At 39.3% G+C, this 13,528-nt stretch overlaps 1 pseudogene; it reads right to left on the bottom strand.

Moving 5' to 3' along the window:
- Positions 1 to 308: 308 nt before the first annotated feature.
- On the bottom strand, positions 309 to 1,070 carry LOC122746802 (annotated as a pseudogene).
- Positions 1,071 to 13,528: the final 12,458 nt, after the last annotated feature.

Here is a 13,528-nt window from a genome sequence, read left to right on the forward strand (position 1 = left end):
AATGGAAGATCTGATCAATCTTGAAGGGAAAGTGGGGGGAAAAAATCCCCATTTTTACTGAGTTGTATCTATTACTAAACATTTGCTCCTAGTTTGTCTTCCACAATTGTAGAGCCAAAAACCATTGTGGTTAGGCATTATGGATTATACTAAGACCAAACTTGCAGATACATTTGGAAACTTTTCAGCTCTTTCCACCCCATAATACTGAAGTGATTTTGTCCTGAATGAAGAACTATGTAGTATTTGATTACTTTTTTTTTCTTGCTTGCAAATATTTTTATTCAAATGTAATTTTTGAGTAGAGTTTAGATCTTATTGAAGGCAGCAACATCCATGGATTGCACATAGTCTTCAAAGGCAGTTATCTGTTCCTCTAGCATATCTGTCCCAACTTTGTCATCTTCCACTACACACTGTATTTGAAGCTTCTTGATGTCGTATCCCACTGGAACTAGTTTAGAAGATCCCCAGCCCAAGCCATCTGCCTGAATGCTTCTGACACATTCCTCCAGTGTTGCCATATCTGTTTCATCATCCCAAGGTTTTACATCCAGTAAGAGGGAAGACTTGGCAACAATTGCAGGGGGTTTTTTATTTCTTTGATTCATTCTGAGGAAGGCGTTCTTCTCTCAGCTTCTTTGCTTCTTTTCTTTCATCATCATCATCAGACCCAAAGAGACCAAAGTCATCATCATCTTTACTGTCTGCAGCTCCACTACTTCCTGTGGTATCTTCTACATCAGCAGGCCCATACTTGCCCAAAGCCTTCTTTATTTCTGCCAAGCTCGCCTTCTGCTTCTCGTAGAAGTACAAGTCTGGTACAAGTCTGCGGGCGGCAGGCTCTAGACGGCTTCAAACACTGCGATATCAGCCTTGGACGGCGTGTACCCCTCGATGTAGCTCTTGTCCGCCAAGAAGTCGTTGAGCTGCTGCAGGCCCGCGGGTGTCTTAAGATCTCCGAAGCCCGTGGTGGTGGGAGGCGGCGGTGGAGGAACTGCACTGCTGTAGGAAAGGAGCACCCCGTGCAAACACGCTGACGCTGGCCGGCGACTGAAAAAAAGTAGCATTTGGTTATAATAATAGTTCTTCTTTATTTAGCCATTCATGATTACAAAGTATTCCTCCCAACAAGTTGGTGTAGAGAATACCAACGTAATTCTTAAAGTCCCTCACTTAACATGTGAGGGACAGAGAAGTAAATCGACTTGCTTATTATCCAGCATATCTATGACCTTCATCTTTACTAAAATTCTAATTTGACTATTGTGTTATCTTTTTGTATCCAGGCTTTGGACCCCCTACTAATTTTTATGTATAACTACATGGAGTGCCACATTTTGTTTTCAGGGAAAGGGCCAGTGGAACAGAGGTCTCAAGATACAACCTAGCCCCTTTCACTCTTGCTCCTAGGCTGATCAATAAAAATCATCATGGGAGTGGAAAGGAGTGTTTTTTTGAATTGCATTCCCCCCCACACACACACACCCCTGCCATTACCATTCAAACTGAGGCCACTAGCTCATCTGAGTTATGGTCCAAAATTGCTTTTAACTCCAATCATATTCTCATGATGTCAGTCTTGTTTCATACAAATCATCTTACAGGAATAAATTAAAGGAGATGGGTGGAACTGTCCACATTTGCACTCTCCTGGCAACAATATCTCTGTACTCACAACATGTCCACTCTATTCTAAGTGGTTTTTTGTGCTTTCCCTGGGCAGATGCCATGATCAAAAGGAATGTTTTGACCATAGGAATACTTTTTCATACTTGTTTGTAACTATTCAAATAGCAATGAACTAGAAACAACACTAAATATCAGCACGAACAACCAATATTGGCTTCATAACTATATATCATACTCCCATAAGGTCCTGAAACCAAAGACATTTTTTTTTCTTTCTGGGCTACCATACTGGTAAATTAAATCAATTAATTGTGATGCATAAAGTACAATTTTTTTTATTCCTCCCCCTAAGCCTGCAACAGTACATTTGATCCATTCATTCTAATCTATTTTTTTTTTGCGGGGCAATGGGGGTTAAGTGACTTGCCCAGGGTCACACAGCTAGCAATTGTCAAGTGTCTGAGGCCAGATTTGAACTCAGGTACTCCTGAATCCAGGGCCAGTGCTTTATCCACTGCTCCACCTAGCTGCCCCCCATTCTAATCTATTTTTACCCATATGATTATAGTTATTATGTCCACCATTCTGCTAGTTCTGCCTCTTTTTTTTTGCTGTGGCATTTTTTCTTTCCTTCTTTCTTTCTTTCTTTTTTTCTCTTTCTCTTTCTCTTCTTTCTGTCTTTCTGTCTGTCTTTTTTGTGGGGCAGTGAAGGTTAAGTGACTAGCCCAGGGTCACACAGCTAGTACATGTCAAGTGTCTGAGGCCAGATTTGAACTCAGGTCCTCCTGAATTCAGGGCACATGCTTTATCTGCTGAGCCACCTAATGCTGTGTGTTATTTCATAAAGTTTTCCAAGTTTCTTGAAAGCTGCATACTTATCAATTTTAATTATATTAGTGTATTCTATTATATTAATTACTATTTATTGATACATTCCACTCTTATAAGAAATTTAAGCAACTTCTAATTTTTTTGTAGTTACAAATAAAGCTATCATGAAAACTTTTCAACAGACAGCTCTGTTTTTCATTTGTTTGTTTATTATAATACTTTCAGAGTTTAGTCCTAACAGAGAAAGTATAGGGCCTGAAGAGTATGTTTTTGTTCAATTGTGTCCAGCTCTTTGTCACCCCATTTTGGGTTTTCTTTGCAAAGATACTGGAGTGGTTTGTCATTTCTTTCTCCAGCTCATTTTACAGATGAGGAAACTGAGGCAAAACAGGATTAAGTGACTTGCCCTGGGTCACACTAAAGAGTATAATATTGCTTTTTTAACTTTTAATACATAATCACTCAACAGAATTATTCTACAAGTTTAGAATTCCAACAGCAATGATTATCTCTGTTTTCTCTCTGAGAATTTAGTTTTCTTTCTAAGCATGAGTTCATTGACAACAGCTCTGAATTGGAAACCAAAATGGCAAAACCCACAAGGAACACATTTGTAAAGAGGAAAGAATCATCCCTAAGCCCATTTGACTGGAAAGGCTGAATGTTACTTGTTTACATTTGTTTAATTTTACCAGATTCTAAACCTGTTCCCAGGTGCCCAACCAGGTTTTCTTCAACCCTCTCATTGTAGCATTTGTTGCCCACACTTGTCTATAAAATGTAAATGTTTCTTAGGAACAGGAAGGCTGAGGGGAAGGAAGACATGAAGTGTAAACCTAATGATCTGCTGGGCTGTGATGGGGAAAACATTTGTAAATGCTAAAAAGTAGCCAGGTGTCTCAGTTAGCTGGAGCTACTTTGGAGGGGGGGGGGGGATTTAAATATTTCTATGGGAAAAGTAAACCAACCAACAATGCTTTTAATAGGGCTTTTTTAGAGGAATGTTTCACTTTGCATTCATGAAAGCATTTGAAAAACCCAAGAATGCATGAGGAGGGGACCCAGGGAAGACAGGGCAAAGGATATTACCTAAATCACAAAAACCAAGACATGGATGCAGCCAGGACCCAATACAGCAGAATACAAAGAACCCTGGCCTTTGGCATGATCTTCAGGTCTACCAAGAGGAGAAAGGGGATTCATGATACAGGTTAGATCACCAATACTTGGTTTATGATGAGCTTGGTCACTGATCTGCACCACACAAGTTGGCCACTCCCTGATACAGAAGAAGGGCAATCATTTGTTTCATAGGCAGGCCTGGACTTGTGTGTCTTTGATTAGTTTCCAACCTCTGACTCTACAGGATTGAAGTTTTGCAGGGTAGGTTATAGAAATGGAGAGTAAGGTATGCAGGGAGAAGGAAGTCCAGAGAAGGAGCCAAGTAGGAATGGGAAAGATGTGGCTAAGGCACAGGTAAATTTATTGTGGGCTATTCATTTTTTTTTTTAGTGAGGCAATTAGGGTTAAATGACTTGCCCAGGGTCACACAGCTAGTAAGTGTTAAGTGTCTCAGGTACTCCTGAATCCAGGGCCAGTGCTCTATCCCCTGCGCCATCTAGCTGCCCCAGTGGGCTATTCATTTGGGGGCAGCTAGATGGCACAGTGGTTAGAGTGTCAGGTCTGAAGTGAGGAAGACTTATCTTCCTGAGTTCAAATCCAGCCTCAGACAGTATATTGTTGACCCTGGGCAAGTCACTTAACCCTGTTTACCTCAGTTCCCTCATCTATAAAATGAGCTACAGAAGGAAATGGCAAATCACTCCAGTATGTCTGCCAAGAAAACTCAAAATGGAGCCACAAAGAGTCAGACATGATTGAAACAACTGCACAACAATCACCCCCAAACCAAATATGCTTCCCAGGTTACTAGTAAATGTGTTGCTGATAATGGTGATAATGATCATTTCTATCATAGTTTATTTTTCTTGGTGTAAAATCAATACAGAAAGCAGATATTTGGAGAGGAAAAGATAAAAGAACACATGGCAGATTCCCCTTCTTTCTATGTATAATCTACTTCCTAATGATAACACAGAACCCAAGCAGAATTGTGAAATAGGCAAAATTTGCCTCCGGTTCCCTCACAACTGACCTTTGATGTTTCCTCCTTCCTGGCAGCATTTTCTGTGACTTCTGACCTCCCTGCAACCTTATGCTGACCCATACTACCTTATCCTAGTAGAACCTCAGATCCCAGCTGTGCCTTTTCATATCTCTGCCCACTAATACCTCCTTCCTTTAAGATACAGCTTAAGTACCACCTCTTCCATGAAGCCTTGCCTGATTCCCCTCCACTCAAAGTAACTTCTCTACTAAGCTTTTCTTTTTTTTTTTTTAGTTTTCAACATTCATTTTCATAAGATTTAGAGTTCCAAATGTTTCTCCCTCCCTCCCTTTCCTCCCCTCCTCCACAAGATTGCAATCAGGTTATATATGTACAATCCACAAGTGTTCTTTTTATCAGTTCTTTCTATAGGGGTGAATAGTAAGCTTCCTCATTAGTTCCTTGGGACTGTCTTGGATCACTGCACTGCTGAGTAGTTAAGTCATTCACAATTGCTCATTGAACAATACTGCTGTCACTACGCACAATGTCCTCTCAGCTCTGCTCACTTCACTATACATCGATGTTTATTAGTCTTTCAAGGTTTTTCGGAGATCATCCTGTTTGTCATTTCCTGTAGCACAAGACCATTCCACTACAATCATATAACACAGCTTTTTCCATCATTCCTCAATTGATGGACATTCCCTTGATTCTCAGTTCTTAGCCTCCACCAAGAGTTGCTATATATTTTGTACAATTTTTCCCCCTTTTCTCTTTTTCATGATTACTATTGTTAACTGTTTCCCTTCCATCCTATTCCCTTCCCCATGATATTTATTCTATTATCCATCTTCTTTCATCCTATCACTCTTCAAAAGGGATTTACTACTGTCTGTCCCCTCCCCCACTCTGCCCTTCCTTCTTTTGCCCCTCTCTCTTTATCCCCTTCCCCTCCTATTTTCCTGCAGGGTTAGAGATATTACTCTACCCAATTGAGTGTGTACATTATTCCCCCCTTGAGCCAATTCTAATGAGATTGAGGTCTTTGAGCCAATTCTGATGAGTGTTAGGCTCATTTACTGCCCAGATTAAATAGATTACTCCACCCAGTTAGGTGTGTCTCTTAGCCCCTCCTTGAGGCAGCTCTGATGAGTTTAAGATCTTTGAGCCTTTTCTGATGAGTGTAAAACTCATTTACTGCCCTGCTCCTCTCCCATCTCTTCCCCCACTCCATAAGCCTTTTTCTGTTACTTTCATGTAAGATTTCACTTCTGCCCTTCCCCCTGCCCCAGTGAATTGCCTTCACCCCTCAATTTAACCCTAAAGATGTTATCATCTAGCTAAGTGACACAGTGGACAAATCATCACCCCTGCACCCAGGGGGATTCCAGCCAAAACCTGGCCTCAGACACAAAACAGTCGCCCACTGTGTGACCCCAGGTATGTCCCCCAGCTCCAATTTTTTTTTATGTTTCTCTAGGGTCTTGTATTTGAAAGTCAAATTTGCCATTCAATTCAGGTCTTTTCATCACAAATATCTGAAAGTCTTCTTTTTCATTAAAATCCCATTTTTTCCACTGAAAGATAGTGCTGAGTTTTGCTGGGTAGGTGATTCTTGGTTGTAATCTGTTTTCCTTTGCCTTCTGGAATATCATATTCCATGCCCTCTGGTCCTTTAATGTAGAAGCTGCTAGATCTTGTGCTATCCTGACTGGGGCTCCACAGTACTTGAATTCTTTCTTTTTGGCAGCTTGTAGTATTTTCTCTTTGACCTGATAGCTCTGGAATTTGGCTATAATAGTCCTAGGAGTTTTCCTTTTGGGATCTCTTTCTGGAGGTGAATGGTGGATTCTTTCAATTTCTATTTTATCTTCTGCTTCCAGAATATCAGGGCAATTTTCCCTGAAAATATCTTGGAAGATAGTGTCTAAGCTCTTTCCTTGATCCTGGTTTTCATGTAGACCAATAATTTTCAAATTATCTCTCCTGGACCTATTTTCCAGGTCAGCAGTTTTTCCCAGAAGATATTTCACATTGCCCTCTACTTTTTTATTCATTTAGATTTGCTTTGTTGTATCTTGGTTTCTCTTAAAGTCACTGGCTTCCATATGTTCAGTCCTAATTCTTAGGCAATTATTTTCATCAGAGAGCTTTTGTAACTCCTTTTCCATTTGGCCAACTTGACTTATCAAGCTGTTGACTTTTTTCTCATGTCTTTCCTGCATCATCCTCATTTCTCTTTCCATTTTTTCCTCTACCTCTCTAACTTTCTCTTCAAAGTCCTTTTTGAGCACTTCTATGGCCTGAGACCAATTCTTATTTTTCTTGGAAGCTTTAGATATAGGGGCCCTGATGTTGACATCTTCCTCTGAGGGTGCATCTCAATCTTTCTTGTCACTGAAGAAACTTTCTATGGTCCTCACCTTTCTCTGTTGGCTCATCTTGCCTTTCTTTTACTAGACTTTTAGCTCCTTAAAGTGGGGCACTGTTTCCAGGCTGCAGTATCCCAAGCTTAAGGAGTCCCAGGTGGTATGATTTAAGGAGAATCAGGTTCTTCCCTCACCTGGCCTGTTTCCTGGTCCTAGGTGACCCCAGACCAATTTGCTAATCAATCAGCTTTGTGTGTTGTGGTTGTCAGCTCCTATGAGCCTGTGCCCCTCCCCAACCCAGGCCACTGTTACTCTAGCCTACCTCCTGGTTCTCAGCAGGGATGTAAAATCCAAGTTCTGCCTTAGCACCAGCATAGACCCCTGTAGTCTCCCCCCTGCCTAGGGCTCAGCCCACTTCCCAGACTGTGAGCTTAGTTCCAGACAACACTGGTGCTTCAGCTGATTCAGAGGCTCTGGGGGTCTGCTTCTCTGGTGAGGCCTTCCTGGGACTGGATCTGTGTCAGGGTGACTGTGGGATTTCGCTCAACTCCTGTATCAGCACAGCAGTTCCCTCCTTCTGACCTTCCAAGCCGTTCTTGGTTAGAAGATGATTTCAGCACATTCTTCTGTGAGTTTTGCTGCTCTGGGCATTTTCCTATGGCATCATTTGAATGTTTTTTGGAGTGATCGTGTCATGAGTTCGGAAGCTCACTCTATCTGTCTTCTTTCATGCTATCACTCTTCAAAAGGGATTTGCTTCTGTCCATCCCCTCCCCCACTCTCCTAAGCTTTTCTTTAAAGGACTTCTGTATTTCTCCTTTGTCCATATCACACTGTGTCTTGTATAATACATATTTGTATAGGAGAGAGAGAGAGAGAGAGAGAGAGAGAGAGAGAGAGAGAGAGAGAGAGAGAGAGATGATAGATGATAGATTAGAGAGATAGAAAGATGATAGTGGATAGATTGATAGGTAGATAGATGATAGGTTGATTGATTGATAGGTAGGTAGGGAGATAGAAAAATGATAGATAGATATGATAGATTAGATAGAGAGATAGATGTATGATAGATAGATAGATAGATAGATAGATAGATAGATAGATAGATAGATAGATAGATAGATAGATAATGTCATTTTCCTCTCACTCCAGTATAATATCACCTACCTTACAGGGTTGTTGTGAGGATCAAATGATATACTATTTATAAAAGTGCACAGGGCCTGGTACATAGTAGATACTCTGTTCCTCCCTCCTTCATTCATTCAATAATTTTTAAAATGCCAACTATGTTCAGAAAAATACTAAACACTATACAAGAACAGTCTTTTTTCTCTTCATCTTCATCTTTATAAACCTGGGCCTTAACAAAGTGCCTTTGCACATATGAGCATCTTAATAGATGTCACCCCGTGATCTCACATGGGTTTTTGCTTTCTGATGTTATAATGCACTTATTATAACTTGTGTGCTTGTGTTTCCATACATGCATACACAGACACATGCACACACACACACACACACACACACACACACACATACACAGTTGTAAAGTCTTTGAGATCAGGGACCATTTCTCATTTAAATTTTGTACCTTCCTCAGGAACCAAGGCAAAATTTTACAGACTCTAGGTGCTTGATAAATTCTTATGGAATGAATTAATTTATCATTTTAAATTGAATTACTTCATCAAAAAACTTTAGTACCCTTGCCCCATGCCCTTTGTCCTTCTAACTGCAAGGGAGTCTTTCCTTGAACCTTTGATAGTACTTTGAATCTCTCTTAAACAATTATCATATTCTAATCATATAATAGCTATTTGTGTGCATAGCTTATCTTCCCTCCTAAACTGTAAGCTCTCTGAGGGCAAGAAATGCTCTTATTTCAACTGCCTTACTCTCTCAATGTTAGCACAATGCTGTGAAGATATTTAACACTTATTATGCATTGAGTTGGAATGAGTTGGATCTATTCCCTCAGGGTCCTTATCAATTTTATAACAATCTGAAAGTTCAATTCTATTGATACATTGAGAGCCCTAGATCATTTAATAGTGGGATAGATATAGGAACAGCTTCTAAATAATACTTGAACCCAAAGGAATGACTCTAATTCTGGGAATTTCAAAAAATGCCAAACTGGTAAGAAAAATATATTTGGCCAGAGAGGGCACTTCTAAGTTCCCTCAAGCTGTCACCTACACATAAAGCCAGTACTTGTCAATAAGAGAAGAACCTTTGGAAACTGCTTTTACAAGTTTTCAAATAAAATACTGTTACAACAAATTGTATTACAAGAAAAATATCTATATAACCAGAAGATTACAAGACCCAAGTGCCAACCTACTCCAGGGTGGAATGCAACCAAAGCATTTGGACAGATCCCAACAAAATGGCTAGCAAATAGCAACTCCCAAAATACTTTTTTTATTCAATTCGACATGTTTTGATTACCAATTGTATATAGAATGTATGTAGAAGAAATACAGTGTTTAGAAAAGAAGGGGTCCCAGCCATCATAGAGTTTACATAAATAATGATAATATAAACTAAGCATGATAAATTCATGATATAATCAAGAAAAGTTCTGAATTTTGTGAATTCTGATAAGGAAGAATCATCAGTGACCAGGGGTCAAGAAATGTTTCTGGCATTTGTAGTATGCTTTATGGAATGGGTAGGATTTATAAGGTATTGGGAAGATTACAGGCATACAAAACTGTGTGGGCAAAGGCATGGAAGTTGTAAACTATAGCAGATTTAAGCAGCCTAGCTTAGTTGCAATGTAGATTATGAAGAAGTAAATGTTATGAGGTAAGACTAGAAAAGCAAGGTGACAAAAATTTGGAGAGAGCTTTGACCACTCTATGAATGGACTCTCTACTAAAGATATAAACACCTTCATAATAAAGCTCTCCTAGGCTCAATATTCAAGAGGAGAATGGAGAGAGATTGAAAGTGGCTAACATAGTTGGTGTTTGGGCAGGGACTAGAGTTGTCACTCCTGCTTCTACCAAAGCCCAATGTACTGGCTTGAGAAATATTTGGAGTAAACTAATTGGTGTAAACCTTTTTCCTCTAGACCTCTAGGAGAACACAGAAACACTTGCTACCCCTATAGTAACAGATAGATATTAAATCCAAAGCTTTCCTGTTTTTTAAAGTTTATTTACATTTCTACTTAATTAGTACTAATACCAATTTAGGTTAAGTGCTTATTATTTTATAGAGTTGCAAAAGAGAAATGAAGAGGGATGGGCATGTTATGAAAAGAAAGAGAAAGAAGGGGATAGAATAGATGCCCCTTCTGAATTTTCTTAGATCCATTTAGGGGCTCAGGAGCTATATGAAAGAGAATCTTGATGATTTTATGTTTTATAAAGCATAATCTTTCAATGAACTAGCATTTATTAAGCACCTACTATGTGCCAGGCACTGTGGTAGACACTGAGGATATGAACCAAAGCAGAAAACAGTCCCTGCTTTCAAGAAGTTCACAGCAAAGGCATCGATTTGCTTGTTTTCCACGAACAAAATGAAAACTGAGAATAACAGCGATTGGGCAGCTAGGGTGGCATGGTGGATAAAGCACTGACCGTGGATTCAGGAGGACCTGAGTTCAAATCCAGCCTCAGATACTTGATACTTACCAGCTGTGTGACCCTGGGCAAGTCACTTAACCCTCATTGCCCTGCAAAATAATAGATAGATAGACAGATAGATGATAGATATATAGATACATAGATAGATACATAGATGAATAAATAAATGAATAAATAGACAAATAACAGTGATTGGTTGGTGAGGGGTTGAACTACTTTGGTCAGTGACCCTTTTCTTGTTCTCCTCCATGAATGCTCAGAGAGAACCTGAAAAGCAAGAACTAGAGAGCAAAATCTGTTAAAATGGCTTTAGGTGCAAAAAAAATCCAACACCAAGTTTCTAAATTTTGCAGTAAAATTGCTTACTTTTCTTTTTGTATATTTCTGCATCATGCATAGAGTAGGGCCTGTAGTCTAAAATGATCATATTCCCTATGTTGAAACTATATTTTGTGATTTTTAAAATCTTAGAGTTATTCAGACATTGAATGAATATATTATATGTTATATGCTACAAAAGAAAACATTACTAAGTGCATATTTAATCATTAATACTAAATGAATGAAAAAGCATTTGCCAAGCACTTTCTACTTGCTGAATAGAAAAGGAAGATAGTCCTTGCTTTCAAAGTATTTACTTTATAATTGGCAAAAGACAACATTTGTAGGTGTGAGGATGTAAAGATCTGGAGGTGCTCCTGTTTGAAGTTACAGGGCAAATGGCAAGGCTCTAAAGTCCTTAGGATGCCTCAGCAATCAGCTCAACAGAAGTGGCTTACCACTATTGGAAAAGGGAGAATTAGTCCAGGGGTCAGAGTGTACAGGGAATTACTTCTGGAAGAGGTGCAGATGAGGGGTCAATTTCTGGCCAGGAGGACAGAAAAGGAAGGGGGCATGGCAGGAAGGTTGGGGGTGAGCTTTCCTGGGTAAACTCTGGGATGGTAGAAGGAAAAAAGGAACCATACTATTCTCATTGTCATGTAGTAAAAATTAAATTAAGAAAATGAGTATCAAGGATAGAAGTTAGCAAGCATCTAAATGATAACATTCTTTTCAAAATAATGATGATGAGTTCCTATAATAGACTAACATGCATTACATCAGAGGTCAAACATGTGGTCCTCGGGCCACAATCAGGCCTACCAGGGCATCTGAAGCAGATTAAAATGTAATTAGGAAATTTTTAAAAAATAAATTTAAAATACAATAGAATAAAGATAATGCTAATATGTGGTTTTCTAAGTTGATATGTACCCACAGGGATATTTATGTAGCATTTAATGACTCCTCTTTCTATTTGAGTTTGACACCACTGAATTCCATGATAGATTTAGAGTTAGATGAGACATTAGAGTCTATTTAGTTTATTTATTTCATTTTGCCCATAATTTACCCAAGGTCAAACAGGTAGAGCTTGGAGATATGGTCAAGGTCTTGACTGACTCCAAATTTAGTGCCTTTCGAATGAACTTTTTTTTCTTTTTCTTTCTTTCTTTTTTTGTGGGTGGGGTGGGGCAGTGAAGGTTAAGTGACTTGCCCAGGGTCACTAGTAAGTGTCAAGTGTCTGAGGCCAGATTTGAACCCGGGTCCTTCTGAATCCTGGGCTGGTGCTCTATCCACTGTGCCACCAGGCTGCCCCTTGAATGCACATTTCTAAACTTCTTTTTATATTTCTAAAGTAGACAGGAGAATTCAGCATTGTTAACATCACCTCTTTAAAGACAGATTGTGTGTTGTTGTTGTCATACAGTAGTTTCAGTCGTATCTGACTCTTTGCGACACCGTTTAGGGTTTTCTCGACAGAGATACTACGGTAATTTACCATTTCCTTCTCCAACTCATTTTTACAGATCAGGAAACTGAAGCAAACAGGGTTAAGTAACTTGCCCAGGGTCACACCACTAGTAAATGTTTGAGGCTGGATTCAAATGCAGATCTTCCTGACTCCAGATCATGCACTCTATCCACTGTGCCACCTACCTATCCATATTAATGTAGTAGACAGTGTGAAAATTAAATTCCCTGTTGAATGGCTGTCCTGAACAAATAGTCCTTATCTAGTGTATAAACTGATGTGGATAGGTTGCAGTTTCATCATGAGTATTGATCTAGGTATTAAAAAATCTTAATTCCATTCTACACCCACTGTGTACAGAGATCTGGAGAAAATATAAAATTAAGATGAGTCATGGTCCTCGCCTCAGGGAACTTAGAGTCTCCTAGGGATAAGTGACCACTTATGTATACACATATCTCACCAATCCCTCCTCTCTCAAGATCATTTCAGCCCTGGAACTCACACCCTATGAGTACCTTCTGTCCTGGGACCCCAACCCTCCTTCTTATTGGAGGGTGGAAATCTCCCAGGACTTCCATTTAAGGAGAACTCAGGCAACCATCTCTTCATTCCCCACCTGGCTGCCCTCCATACTGTTCATCATACTAAGTACCTTTCCCCACAATCCTGTTTTTCAGTTTCCTTTTATGTTTTTGTCTCTCCACGTGAGATTGTAAGTTTCTTGAAGAAATGAGCTATCTTTTCCCTTTCAAGTTCTATTATTCAATATTGTACTAGAAACATTAGCTTTAGCAATGAGAGGAAGGAATTGAAGTAATTAGAATAGGCAAGGAGGAAACAAAACTTTCACTCTTTGCAGATGATATGATGGTAGACTTAAGAGAATCCTAGAGAATCAACTAAAAAATTACTTGAAACAATTAATAACTTTAGCAGAGTTGTAGGATACAAAGTAAATGCACATAAATCATCAACATTTCTACACATGACTAACAAAGCTCAGCAGCAAGAGATAGAAAGAGAAATTCCATTTAAAATCACTGTAGACAATATAAAATATTTGGGAGTCTACCTGCCAAGACAAACCCAGGAGCTATATGAACACAATGACAAAACACTTTTCACACAAATAAAATCAGATCTAAATAATTGGAAAAATATCAATTGCTCATGGACAGGACAGGCT

This window comes from Dromiciops gliroides, chromosome 1 (genome assembly GCF_019393635.1).
Source record: "Dromiciops gliroides isolate mDroGli1 chromosome 1, mDroGli1.pri, whole genome shotgun sequence".
In the NCBI taxonomy this organism is placed as follows: Eukaryota; Metazoa; Chordata; class Mammalia; order Microbiotheria; family Microbiotheriidae; genus Dromiciops; species Dromiciops gliroides.